At 31.3% G+C, this 15721-nt stretch overlaps 1 pseudogene; it reads right to left on the minus strand.

Moving 5' to 3' along the window:
* Nucleotides 1-239: 239 nt before the first annotated feature.
* On the minus strand, nt 240-1123 carry LOC148268869 (agamous-like MADS-box protein AGL80 pseudogene; annotated as a pseudogene).
* Between the last annotated feature and the right edge of the window lie 14598 nt (nt 1124-15721).

The following is a 15721-nucleotide window of genomic DNA, read 5'->3' on the forward strand; positions in this document are numbered from 1 at the left end:
TTCGTTTTGTTTTGACTGAATGGAATATGTAGAATTGATGGTAGCATAGATATTGAGTATGGTTGTATTGTGTACGATGTCTTGTCCATTATTGTAGGATTATCTTGATAATTGGATAATGGATTATGCTAGTGTTTCCTTGTGCATGACCATTTTGTTATGGAATTGGTTGCTTGTTAAGTACATCCAATATGAAAAAAAATGGGGCGTTACAATACCAATCCATTATTCTAGTAGTTCTAATATGTGAATGGCACCATCATCTCTGCCTGTTCCCCGTTCAGCCTGACATAACACTGTTGCTGTGCTTGAGGATTCATCCCATCAACGAATTGCATTTGCGGCAATTGTAGCCTCTGCACCATAGAATCCTCCTTGATTTGAGTGAAAGTCTCACCAAGACCCTTCATCACTCCTTTGTCTGTCACCTCGTGAGGCTGAGGTGACTTGTTGAGTGTTTCCATGCTCTTTTGGATTTCTTTGAGGTGTTGTTCGATGAGCCAACCCAAATCGTTGAGATCAATAAGGTTTAGTTGATGGAGGGACTTCCCAGTAAGACTTTGAAACATGATACCGTTATCTCCTTTTCGCGATTATCGTTGTGTTGCTTCTTCAGTTGGTCGATTGCTTTAGTGATCCTCTAGCATAGGAAGCTCTCCTGATTCACCTTCTTCTTGCTCTGCTCCATCTCGGGCATCCTCTTAAAGTCAGCAAGCACATGTTGGGCTTTGAGAGGGGAAGGCCAAACATCTAGTTGTGAGTCATAAGGGCTGTAAATGATTGTACAGGCTTTGACATCACAAAGAGTGCTAAGTTCACTCACTTTCTTCATCAGCCCTTTCTTCCTTTTCTTGAATGTGGCTTTTATTGCAGAGTTGTTAGTGATATAAGCAAGCTTAACCTTCTTTCTACTCATGGTATTTTGTCATGTGTGCCCAAGGGGCGGGAGGGGGTACATATAAAACGACACAAGGGTTGAATAACCATTAGTAAGGAATGGGGGTGGAGTGTTTTAATATAGAAGAATATACCATGTAAGGTAAGATGTGGTGCATTCTAAAATGCAAGTGGAATGCCCAAATTATCTCAAAAAATGTTGTCTTTAATAGGGGAAATGGAAAAATCTTTTGATTTAAGGTAATGTAATTAAAAAAATTTAATTAATAAATTGTTGTCAAGCTGTACTTATATAAAATTATTCAATTGTGGCCATCCCTTTTAATTAAAAGCTATTACTTCACTATAATGCATGTATCTACCTACTCTTTCCTACATTATCCCCGGCATGCATTCACACTTGAAGTCAATTATACATGGCAACCACACATACAAATATTATCTCTTAACCATCAACTAATATGGCCATCACCTTCTAATCCAACTTAATTGTATGTCTTGATGTCTTACAGTTACCGCCATTTTATTTTTTAATTCTTTTTAAAAAAAAATACAAAAACCATAGATATCTTTTTTTTCTATATTTGAGTTCACATTACATACTAATAATAATTTAAATTTATACTTTTAAAAGTCAATGGTATTAGTTAGAAAGTTTTTGAACTAATAGTTGAACTCAAAAAAATACAACAGATTAATATGCCATTACCTTGTAAATTAATAGGGGATTTTGTGATATTAAAATATTTTTTTTGAATATGTTAATGTTTGTATTTATGTTAAATGTGAGAAATGTATTTGATTAAATGTATTATCTTTTGTTTTGTACTTTGAGTCCTTGTTATTACTCTATCAAATCTAAATAAAAATAATATTTTTTTAATGCTAAATTTCTAAAATATATTGATTTTTACCCTCTCATGTCTTTTCTCTACTTTTACTGGTTTGATCATTATATTGTTAATATGATTTTTATTCAACTAAATTAACTTATATATTCCACAACACAAGAACAAATATTATCGCAATATATATCTATGTATATATATCATAACTAAGTTTTTATGGTATTAGAATACTGTTGGAGTGTAATTAGTAATTATGTTTTGGATGGAAAATTTTGAAATCTTACAAATTAAAGTTTGCATGTCGAGCAAATTAACTATAAACCAAGTACGGGCCAGATGTTTGTTTTCTGATCCAATTGATATATACATATATATATATATATTTACATGTAATATATAAGGTAGGGATGGAAGGAATACATGTTGAGGTAGGTAAATATATATTGAGATGTTTGTATATGTGTATGGAAGGGTGAGCATCTAAATTTTTATGGTGTATAGGTAAATATCAATAGAAAGAAAAATATCAACCACAAAAACACAATTTTTGATGGTCTTGTTGTATCATGTCATATAATTAATTTTTTTCTTTATGAATTATATAATCATATATATTGCAATTATAATGAATTATGTAACATATAGATATAATTAATTTACATATAGATCAATTAAAATAAAAATTATTATAATTAAACTAATTAGCTCCCTAATTATTTAATGAATCCTATGGCATATTAACCTAGTTTCCTTCAATATAGATATGGGAATAAATTATTTCAAATTGTATACTATATATACGTTTTGATGCACTAAAATATTTTGTGTGTGTATATATTTTCTTCTAATTACTATTAAAGATTTAAATAAAAGATTCTACATCCAGTATTCTATATTCAAAAAAGTGTAATACATACATATATATATACCTGCATATATAATTGCTTTCCTTTTTTATTGCCTGCCTAACTCAACTTTTAGGGAGATTCATTTTTGAATTGCCAATGTGGATTTGGAACTCAAGCCCACAATGTGATGAACAAGTTACACAAATATTTATTTTTATATATATAATAAATTAGCCGCACGCAAGGAACCGAATTCATAAACACTTCCTCGATTACCATCATCGTACCATAATTATATATACGCACCTTTTCTTTTGACTCACTTTATGCATATATATATATAAGACTTGCTCTCTAGCTAATTATAATGATTTGCAAACATTTCATATGTAATCTTGTATTTGTTTTTATACTCTTCTAATATAGACACAATAATAATCAGTTCCCAAGTCACAACAAAGTTTTAAAGTAACCAAAGAACTGCCTAGTATCTTCTTCGATCTTCAAAAGGCCCGCAAATCAAAATTAACAACACACATATATACATGCAAGAACATATTACATCATTCTCTATATCTATATTAAGATCTTGTACAAGTAGACAAGAAAAATTAAATATATATACTGATAATTTTCATAATCCTCCTATAGCCTTAACTACCAACACCCCCCTTCATTTTCTTTTCTTCAAAGAAAAAACTCCATGTACTAGATCCTTGATGCAAGCTTGATGCGACGTTAATTCACCAGCTCAGTGAACCTGTTATAACCATAGACAACTCTAAATATCTACTCATTCTCTTAGGTATAAGTTAGAAATCAAAGAAAATGACCATATTAAACATGCTAATTAATTTACCCTCTATATTAGCTTCAATTATCTCCTATAAGAAAAAGTAAAAACTTGAAAAGTGTCAAATTGAGTATCATACAATAACATAAGTAGAAAAGTAAGAACTGCATGTGTAACTTTTACAACGATTCAATAGTTAAACAAACAAATAGAAGAATCAGTGTAAACCAGCATTGTATGAGTTCTAATGGTACCTATACATACCCACTAAATAGCCTCTTTCATTGACTAGTTAGAACCAATGTTATAGCGTCATAAACCCATCTAGAGGGCTAAAGAAATAGTCGAAACTAATAAAAAATCCTCCTATTCAATTTGATACTCCAAGATCAAAAAAATTCATCTTAAATCACTCCTTAGCAACTATCATCTCCTGATTCATCACTAGTCCAAAATCCTAGGTAAAGCTATCATAAAAGCTATATTACTCACTAAAATCACCAATACTTATCTTTTAAAGGTCCGGATCCAATTAAGTGCGGATGCTTTCGAGATTCTTTACCTACTTAGGCTTATTAATTCGCCAAGTTATTGAAGTCTCTAAACTTGAAGTTGAGTTTATCTATAAGTGAAATCATCTTCAGTAGTTTTAATGTCAAGATTGTTGATATTTTTCAAATTTGTTTCTTACTTAGCTTATCAATTCACCACGCTGAAAAGAAAGTTGTGTAAGGAGGCATGTTTTTTTCTTCTAACTTTTTTTTTATTTTATAGTATTACGTGAAAATTTTAACTTTTTAGGATGTCATCAAACAAATATGAGAAATAGGAGTTGGTATTTGTTAAAATAGGAAATACATCTCTTTACTCAAGTTGATGATGAAATAGGGAGGACGATTAGTTCAGTTTCGACAAGTGACTACGTGCTTTATTAGATAGTTAGAAGATTGGGTAGTGTTTTAAGCATTGGAAATATTCATCAATTGACTATCTCAAACGTACATAAGCTCCAATATTCTACCATTCACTTCCTCTTACAATTTCTAAAATGTCAAAATAGTTAATTATTACAAGATAAATAAAAATAAATTGTTTTAGAAATAAGAAAGTTAAAAACAAAAAAATTTTGGTATAAGTACGTATATGCATATATATATATATATAGCTAAGGCATAAACAATTATATCTAACTCATGAAAGAATTCTTTGTTGAAATGTAACTTATCTTTTGATGTATCTGTATGAGGCTATGACGGGGAATCATATAACAGATGTTTTAAGAAGATGCTCTTTTCATGTTTAGCTTCTATTTCAAATCACCTATATTATCATATAATTTTATTCTTAAATTGTGCTTTTCATTTTCCAAAGGGTGGCGATTTTGTGTTTTCTTGTAATTCTCTCTTTAAAAAAGAAGGAACTATCCTTATTGATAAAATTATTTTTTATTATTCAAAGAGAAAAAGGACATGCGACTGCCATTTTATTAATAAAATTATCTTTTAATTAAGGAAAAATATGTGATACTTAACCTACAGCAAAACCCTTAAAAAGATTTACCCCCAAAGAAAATTTTAGGTTACTTTGCCAATAAAGAGCTAATTGTTTGGAATTAATTAATAGTGTTCTGCATAAAATGAACTAATAGAGTAATATAATAAGATGAATAAAGATTAAGATGATGTTGTATGGCTATTTTCTTTGATAAATAAAGTTTATCTTACTTTGTAAAAAGTTTATGATAATTAGAAAATTAAAAAGTGCTATAATAATAAACATATAAATATATACTTCATTAATTATGTAAAATAGTAATGAATAGCTAAAACCTATAACGCAAACTATATATAAGAAGATACTTTGAAATTATATTTCCTAAATATAACATCTTGAACCTTCCAATTAAGGAAGTTAAGGGTAAATGATGCATCCCAAATTTTATGATCGATATGTATGCATGAGGGAGCTTCGCATGTAGAGCAACCCTACAGGGAATCCAACATTTAAAAATATGTCCCTAGGACTTCTGATGTCACTTTTTTCATTTTCTTGTATATATAACAAATTTTTTTTTTGGCCTAAGATAAAGTATATTTGTATTAAATTAAAAAATGGAAGAAGCCCATTCAGGAACAAGAAAATGCATCGTAATTTGGATTTTATCTCGATGAAAAAAACATCAATGATGAGATAAGAATTTATATTCTTGGCAATAGTATATGCCTAATAAATTATTGTATTATTGGATCATATTTGCTAGTTCTAGTCGATAAAATTTCAAGCATTTTCATAAAAATGACTAATTATAAGTAGCTTCATATATCAGTAGTAAGTTGTTAGCTAATAGGTAGCTTCATGTATTATTAATCAAATTCTATGTGATACCAAAGATGCGTAATATGAAAGATGCATGGGAGGTTGTGTTGAGATGGTGATATTGGCGATAGTGGGAAAACAAGTTGACTAGTCGTTGTGGTGTGGGATGAGGCGTTAATAGGAAAAGTGAATAGGAATTTACAGAGTTATAAAGCTCTAGAAGATATGCACTATTTTCAAGTATCTGTGAATGAGTGAGAGGGAGCAAGAAAGCTGGGTAGAAGAGAGGAACGAATGGGTTTGAAAGGATATTGGTAAAAGATTGGAGATATTTGGTGGTGTAGGTGATATGCATGCTTTTAGTTGTTTGTTTTTTCTTTTTAATGCACATATAGCCAAAGGAATGCTTGTTCCAATTCTCAGAATCTATAAGGTATCCATTAACTCATATAAGCATGATCCTTGGAGCTTCTATACATACAATATGAAATTCACGCACAATCAAAGTTAATCAATTCTATGTAGACTAGTTTAGACAGTTAGATGTCTCAAATAACCCCTTCATATTGTTGTTAAACTTCCTTAAAGAGATATATCATCACACATACACATATAGAAAGTTGTTTTAGATGTGTAATGTCGTGTTTATAGTATGTTGTTGTCATTTATGCATTTGTTTGCTATTGTTTTATGCTCAAACGTCTCATGTATCTTAGATGATGCTAATGGTTGATTTTGCTATATAGGCATTCCTTATGGTTGGTTTTATAAATCTAGTTGTTATGGATAAAAGGTATATTACTTTTCAGAAAAATATTACTTTAAAATATAGAATTAAAATGTAGGATTTAGTTTTTTTAGTAACAATACATACATTTTATTAATTAGATGACACAACCTCTTAAAGATAATTTACAAAAATGCCTGATCTTTTCATGAAGATTTAGGAAGCTCAGTTCACAGACCCAAAAATAACAAAAATTTGAGTAAGCTTACTTCTTATGAGTTTTCTGATTTCAGGCTCATAGATGATGAATTATGCAGATTTGGGGACCGTATTTGGGTCCCTGTCGCTATCAGAAGGGATGTTCTCAAAGCTACCCATGCCTCTAAGCTGTCCATTATCTTCAGAAGTACCAAGATGTACCGGACCTGAAGCATCAATATTGGTGGCCTAGAATGAAGGAAGACATTGTCGATTGTGTCTCTCGATGCCTTACTTGGCAACGGGTTAAGGCAAAACACCAGAGACCTGCTGGTTTGTTGCAAGGCCTTCTTATTCCAGAATGGAAGTGGGAGCATGTAACAATAGACTTTGTCACCGGCCTGCCCAGAACCTGTTCTGGTTGCAATGCCATATGGGTCATTGTTGACAAGTTGACCAAGACCGCTCACTTATTACCCATCAAAACGACAGATTCCACCAGCAGATTAGCCCATTTGTACATCGATGAACCCTCATCTATTTTTTCCGATTGTGATCCTCGGTATACCTACGATTTTTTGGACAGTTTTCAAGAAGCACTCAGTTCTGGATTATACTTCAACACTACTTATCTTTTCCAGACTGATGGTCAGTCTGAACATACTGTCCAAACAGTAGAAGACATGTTGCACGCTTGTGTCCTCGACTTTAGTGATAATTGGTATGAGTATCTTCCCCTGTGTGAATTTGCTTATTATAACAATTATCATTCCAGCATCGGCATGGCTCCATATGAAGCTCTGTACAGTAGGCCCTGTCATTCTCCCACTTGTTGGAATGAAGTCGGGAACCAGTATCATTTGGGACCTAATTTAATCTAGGAGACTATTGAAAAAGTTGCTATCACTCAAAGGAATTTAGCCGTTGCCTAAAGTATCCAGAAAAGCTATGCTGACAACTGTAGAAGACCTTTAGAATTTGCAGTTGGCGGTCAAGTCATCCTTAAGATCTTCCCTTACAAGGAAAAATTTTGATTCGATAAGAAGGAAAATTTGATCCCCTATTATGTGGGACCTTTTCAGATCGTGAAATGTGTTATACCCGTGGCATACTACCTTTCTCTACCCCAAGAGTTTATGAGTCTACATGATGTTTTCCATCTCTCCATGCTCAAAAGGTGCCACCATGACTCTTCTCACATCATTTCTCACCAAGAGATGCAGGTTCAAGCTGATATGACATACGAGGAGCTCCTCGCAAAAATCCTTGATTGGACCAACAAGGTTTTGCACAACAATAGGATCCCCATGGTGAAGGTGTAGTGGCAACAACACACTCCGAAAGAGGTGACCTGGGAGTTGAAGAATGAGATGAGAAAGAAGTTTCCAGATCTAATCATAACAAATTTGGGGGATCAAATTTTCTAAGGTGGGGGAATGTAACACCCTGAAAACCTTCGTGCTTAATTTGTAATAAGAACCTCTATTTATTCAGGCCTTAAGGTCATTTAAAACCCCTTAATATTTCGTATTTTTAATTTTTTGGATGAATATCGTATTTCGTAATTTAAGTTTTGTATTTTATTTGATTTGATAAATCTTAAAACTAATTATTTTATTTTCTCGTAGGAAAAAATTTATTTTACTTATTATTTAAATAAATTTAAGGAAAATGGAGAAAAAAGTAGAAAATCCCATGGGAAGGATCCCGCTCGCGCAGCTCTGCTCGCTTGGGTGACGTGCCATCTCTGTTTAGGTGGCATGCCTCTAATTTTCATGCCACTATCATGTTGCATCGTCCATCCATTGGTCACATGCGTTAATCATCACATCACACTTTTTTCATTGACTTTCTCTCTCCTCACAAGTTTTTGCCACTTGGCACAAATCTGATGGTCCTCATTTTCTATAAATAGTGACTGCCCTTTCACCATTTCTCCATCACTTCCATTTTCATTCTTCATCCGCCAAGAGCTTTAAAGAGAGAGGGAGATGAGAAGAAGAAGAAAAGGCATAGAAAACATTGAGGTTTCGGTAAGGAATTCAATATTTACTTTTAAACATCTTAAGGAGCATTTCTAGAATAAAATTAATAAGGTTTAAATTAGTGATTTCATGGTTAGTTTTATGCCTAAACTAAGTAATTTCACATGTTAATGCATGTTCTATGATCGTGCATGAACTTGTTAATTTGCATGTGTAATTTAGATGAAATAAATATTGATATGTGATGCAATATGGTAGAAAAATGATTAAGCATGAAATGATGAACAGACATGAGAAACATGTATTAATATTGGCATGCATAATGTATAAAGTGTTTCGTTAGACTTTTTATCTCTGAGGGATTTCTATTTCTCCCCCATCTGGTCTGAAAAAACGTGAGAGGATCGCTCCCAGTGGATGACAGCATACCCTCTGACGAGAGTGGTGATGCATAATGATTGTAAGGGTCATCTTAAGCGAAGTATGGTCGTGGCCATAGTTAACATGTAGGACCACTGTGGTTTGTACGACTGTGGTCATAAATCGTGTCATGGTTTGGCAAGCTGTAAATGTGATATTGGTTTAGCAAGCCATAAATGTGTTGTTAGTTTAAGAAGACACAAATTGCTGTTACAAATTAAATGAATTTTTCATTCCACATGGGCAGCTAGGAATCTGTATGGCCCTCAATAGATGAAAGTCGGAACAACTTCACAAAGAATGACACAAAAATAGTACATATCATGATTTGTTTGATTTTCTCTATTTTCAGCATGATATAGTTGATTGATATGATATGACTATGATATGATATTTTCTTTAAATAAAATAAATTACTTTCATAATTTAATAAAGAACCCTGACATGATTCTTGATGGTAAGAAATGATGATACCTTTAATTACCTTTAAAATCTTATGATGTTATTTAAATATTGTTTTCCTTACTGAGTATATAGAACTCACTCATTTTCATACCCCCCTCTAGATAGGGAAGATAGTGAGGAACTAATCGTTGACCTACCACTTGAAGTCTTTGAGGATCCCGTGGATCCATAAACTTTTATAAATGCATGACTTGTCTTGCACTTTGATGAGTCCTTTTATATAATTATAGAAGTGGCCCTTTTCGTATTTTGATATTTTGTATTTTGACGTCACTTTTAGCCTTAGTTATACATGTAATTGGGAACTCATATATTTTATAAGGGATTTATAATAAATTGCTCCGCTGCATATATTTAATTCTTACGCACTCGTAATCTGTTTCTGTATCTGACATCCTTACGCGTTAAATAATATTTGGGATGTCACAAAAGACATCTTAATTTTCAAAAAAATATTACTTTTAAAATATAGAAATAAAATTTAGGATTTAGATTTTTTAGTAACAATTCATACATTTCATTAATTAGATGACACAAACTCTTAAAGATAATCTATAAAAATGCACAATTTGAATCTAAAATCTCTTATAAAGAGAAGAAATACCAATCATATTGTTAGAAAAGATTAGTATGATTCAATTTTAAAACGGTATAATAAAAGTAATGTATATGAATACTTTTGTATTGATTTTTATAATAGCCGCAAAATTCTTAAAGAAATCAAACATATGTTTCCTGCCAATTTAATGCAGTAAAAATATAAAAGTGTTATCTCTCTTCCAATAAAAAAATAATACTAGCCTGGTACTAATATATATATATATACCTTCTCATTGACACTCTATATTAGCCTTTAAGATAATTATTTTTTTTTTCCAAATGAAATAAAATCTAACAATAGCAATTAACCATTACAAACACAATAAAAGTACCATTAAACAATACATCCGATAACCATAATATAGATTGAGAAGAAAAAGAAAAAGGCACAACCATGTCCCAAAAACAATTAGAATGAAACAATTCATCATCCATTACTGATTCCAACCTTTAAGATAATTATGATGTTCTACAGATTGTATACTGGTATACATATAAAAACCTAAAACTAGTTAAATATTTTATATATAACCGGCAATTTCGCAAGTGCACAAAATTGTTTAAATAATAAAGTGATAAGTAGAGTGTCGTCCTACGAGATTGTGTATCAAGTACCATAATTATAGAAATTCTATTATTTCTAGAAATTAAAATTTAATAATAATTTAATAAAAACAAAATGATTAAATTAATGAAAACTATCTATGTAAACCCATCAGAGTCATTGATTTCACTTGAATCTTAGGTATATATGAGTTTTAATTTCACAATTAATTTAATCTACTATGCAATGATTGAACAAACCTAATGTACTTTTGGTTTTCCTCCCAGTATTCTCTAGGTTTATCAATTAATAACTACTAACTTTTTATAACAATTACGAATTTAATTCTACTAAATCTGTGATAATTCAATTTCTCCATGTTAACTCAAACATATAACTCTCGTTCAAATCACAATTAACGATTAACAATATATGTCTAATTAATAGAATTTCACTTTCGATACTCTAAAACCATCAATAACTAATTAAGCTTTGACTTGGCCAAGTCTCAACTAAATTAATTTCAATATTGCATGCCTCCTTTTTTCCTTTTCAAAGCTGCTCATTTTTCCTCTTTAGAGATGCTTCCTTTTTCCTTTTCAAAGAAACTTCATTTTTCCTTTTTAGAGCTGCTCATTCTTCCTGTTCAGAATTGCTCCCTTTTTCTTCTTCGGAGTTGCTTCCTTTTTGCTCTTAAAAACTACTTCAATTTTTCTCTTTTCTTCTTCTCTTTTCAGTTTTTTTTCTATTTTCTTCACGAAACCTACATCAAGAATTTTTTCATTAAATGACTTTTAACTTAAAAGGGAATAAAAATATAATAAAAATGGAACGCATCAATATACGTCTATGTATACATACAAAACAATACTTATTTTACTTGCCACCCAAGCAATCGCAATAATATAACATATTTAGTAAATTATACAAGATATTGTCTAAACTACTTAAAGAAGCAAGTAGCCAGTGTACACATGTACTTCTCATCAACACTCTAAATTGGTAGTATATGTGTGAGTGTAATTTTTTTGTTCTTCAAAATATGGGAAACAAAGATAGATTATTCTACATAAGTATTAATTAGTTAAAAGCCAATTTATAACTTAATTTAACGTATTTTGCCAGATACAGGTATAATATTCATATTAATCAAAATATTAATTGTTCTAGATGTTATGATTATACCAAGACTTTCTTTGAGGAAAACATCACCTGTTAATGCCACTATCCCAAATTTTAATTTCAAGATCCAAAGATTGTATCCATATCTATTAAATTTTATACAAAAATCTCATTTTAAATCTAAAAAAATTTAAGGAGCTAGCTAGCTTCATCTTCATCCTAACTAGATTGAATTTTTACATATATTACATCAATAATGCTTCTATCCTTGCTCCATTGTGTATAAATGAAAAGAAAAGAAAAGAAACGTGACGTCCTGATTCCAAAATAGGGCACAGTGTCCAAATGAGCATACATAAAATCGATATTTATATTGCAGCAGAACTATACATCCCATACAAAATTTACAAAAGACTGTATCCTGAGGCAATATTGACATCTACCTTTTAGAATACAAAATATTAGATAGCATAATTATAAAAACTAGCCTTAAAGTTTAAAACAAAATGCAAAGTTTGCTCCAAACTATTCCTCCTGAAAGGAATCTAAACACGATTTTTCAGAATTTTTTTCCAAATCTACATCTATGGGGGGGGGGGGGGTTTGGATATGGGTGAGTTCTAAAGAGAAATAATGCAACATAGATACGTTTTAAAATATTCATTGATGCACATTTACTAAAAGATTAATTTTAAGTTTAATTAACAAATCCAAATCAAAAGTTATCGCCAAATATTCATATCTAAATCAAATGTCAAATTCACACGAATCGTCATGAAGACAGTCAAATACCGTATTCAATGGGTTTACACAACTCATATACACAGGACGGAATTCCTCTTCTAACACAGTTTTTTTTTATAGTAATTTATTATCTTAATTTATATTACACTGATTGCAAACCTATACGCGCAGCCGCTTACACCTAGTTCTAGAGAGGATAAATGAGATATTGATTAGTCATGTCTTGGTGCACAAATAGATACAAACATACATTCACAAATATTAAATACAAATATAAATCTCTTAGGTCTCTCAGGTGCCATCATTCATGCCCTTGAGCCCTAGAGCATGAATATCAAATCATTCAGAGTCACAAGGACAACTAAACTACGGTTTTGTTAAGGGCCCATATTATAACACCCTGCTCATCACCGCGCTAAATGTGTATATGGAAACTCCTATTTATTCAGGCCTTAAAGCCACCTGAACTCATTTAAATTTATCTCGTAGTTTATATCGTATTTTATAATTTAAATTTATTCAGATTTTGTTATTTTATTTATTTTTATTATTATTATTTTATATTATTTTATTTTTGTTGCATTTTTATTTAAAAGTAATTTTTAGGGAAAAAATGGAAAATTGGGTGAAATCCAGTGGGAAAACACTTGTGGGAGAGGCTCGCATGCGGGGGCGTAGCACCCCGTGCTCAGGCGTGCATGCTCGACAAGCGTAGGACGTGCGCAATGCGCGCACATCCTATCCTTGCAGGGTGCGGGCCTGTTTTGCACGTGCGTCCCATCGCGTGCAGACAAGTTAGTCCACGCGTGTGTCCCATCGCATGTAGATAGGGCAAGGCGCCATGTGCCCTATGCGCTCGCTGTCTGCGTAGTAGGCCTGCGTGTATTCTTTGATTAAAATATTATTTCTTAATCTTTCTATCCTAAATTTTAATTCCAAGATCTGAACATGTATTCATATATATTAAATCCCATACAAAAATCTTTTTTGAGATCTAAACAAAATTTAAGTAGCTAGTAAACTTAATCATCATCCTAAGTAAACTTAATCCACTGTGTATAAGAAAATTAAAAAAAAGGAAAAGAAGAGAGCAAAGCATTCTAATAGTTTAAAACTACATTGGGCATGCATGTATTTTAACAAATAGCAATGAAGCGACATCAAGCCGAGGCGAGAGAGAAATTAAAAAAAAGAAGAGTAATACTAGTATATGAGATATAAAATATTAAAGAGAAGATTAATCTGAAGAAAATTATAACACAAACCAATACCTTTACATGCATGCATGCGATGCGACGTCTATGTTGACTATTACATGATGACTACGATTACTAGTACTATGACAACGACGACTACAACTATTAAGAATTTGAAGATATATATCTGTGGTTGATTGTAATTGGTTATTTAAGTACATCCCAACAACAATCCAAATAAATCAAAATCAAACATCTTATCATTCCATTCCTAAGAGTAATTAAACCTCTAGAGTACATCTGTATATTATTTTGGTTGTGCTAATCAAACAACACCATCACCTCCACTTGGTCCCCATTACCAAACACTAAATGAGCTGTTGTTGTTCTTGCAGGTTAATACCATCAATGAACCATCACTATAACTGCTAAAGCTTATGCGATAGAGAATCCTGGTTGATCTAAGAGGATGTCTACCCCGGACCCTTCATCACTCCTCCATTTGTGGCCCCCTGAGGCTGAGGTGATTTACAGAGTGTTTCTATCATGTTTTTGGATTTCTTTGAGGTTTTATTCAATTAGCCAACCTAGATCGTTGAGATAAACGAGGTTGAGTTAGTGGAGGGGCTTTCCAATAAGGTTTTTAAACATGATATGCATTATTTACTTCTCCTGATTGTCTTTATGTTTCTTCTTCAGTTGGTCGGTTGTCTTGGTGATCATCTATCATAGGAAGCTCTTATAATTCATCATCTTCTTATTCTTCTCCATCTAAGAGATCCTCTTGAAGTCGGCCAACAAGTATTGGGCTCCGAGAGGGGAATGCCAAACCTCTGGTTACAAGTCATATGGGTTGTGAATGATTGCACATGTTTTGACATTGTAGATAGTGCTAAGTTGACTCACTTTCTTCATCAGCCCCTTCTTCCTTTTCTTAAACGTGGTTTTTCTTGCAAAGTCATTAGTGATATAGGTAAGCCTAACCTTGTTTCTAGTCATGATGTTTTGTCATGTTTGGCCAAGGAGCGAGAGGAGCTATATATAGAATGAGATAAGGGTTGGAGAGTTATTAGTAAGGAATGGGGAATGGAGCATTATAATATAGTAGAATATACCATCTAAGGTAAGATATGGTGCATTCTACAACAAATGGAATGCCAAAATATTACTTCATGATTTGTTAGATATACATGTTCCTCATTAATGTTAGCTTTTATATAAAGAGTTAACAAATCATATAAAAACTCATACATTTTAAATCTTCTATTAAATTTTCAAAAGTTCAAGCATTCATATAAAATGGTATATAGGTGGCCTTAGGTATGAGTTTTTAACACATTAAAACAAGGGAACTTTCATATGATTTATAAAGGTTTACTTTATATTTCACTTATTAACTTTGAATTTGGCTTATCTATAAAGGGTGTATTGTGTTACGATTTTTTGATGTAATGTGTTATGATTTTTTTATCTTTTTATTTCTTTTTGTATTCTTAAATATTAGAACTTCGTTGTGTGTGTGTCTTATTTAGAGAGATTATATATATATACTTACAATGATAAAATAGTGATTCATCGAATAACACTAATCATTTTTACTTCCCTTTATTTAATAACGATGGCACTTTATTAATATATTGTACTTGTGTTAATTGTGTAATTGAATTTTTTTAAATTAAATATTATGCTAGCTATTTAATTAACTACAATTAAAATTAAATATTAATGCAAACAATTTTGTAAGAAAATGAAATGTTACAATTAAATATAAATATAAATAATTCTATTATCCATACTAAAACAGGCTGCAGATTTAATTTTAAACAAAGTAACTGAACTTAAGTACTATTATATATCACTAAATTGACGTATTAACAAAAAAAATAAATATGTTCAATACATTTTTAATATAAAATGATTGATATTATAAGTTAATAGATTATATAAAATGGTATGTAGGTGATAATTTGGCTGATTTGTCAACTTTTTATATAAAATTGTGAGTTCACATGTTCTTT

Source organism: Carica papaya, chromosome 2 (assembly GCF_054855325.1).
Source record: "Carica papaya isolate Zhongbai chromosome 2, ASM5485532v1, whole genome shotgun sequence".
Lineage (NCBI taxonomy): Eukaryota > Viridiplantae > Streptophyta > Magnoliopsida > Brassicales > Caricaceae > Carica > Carica papaya.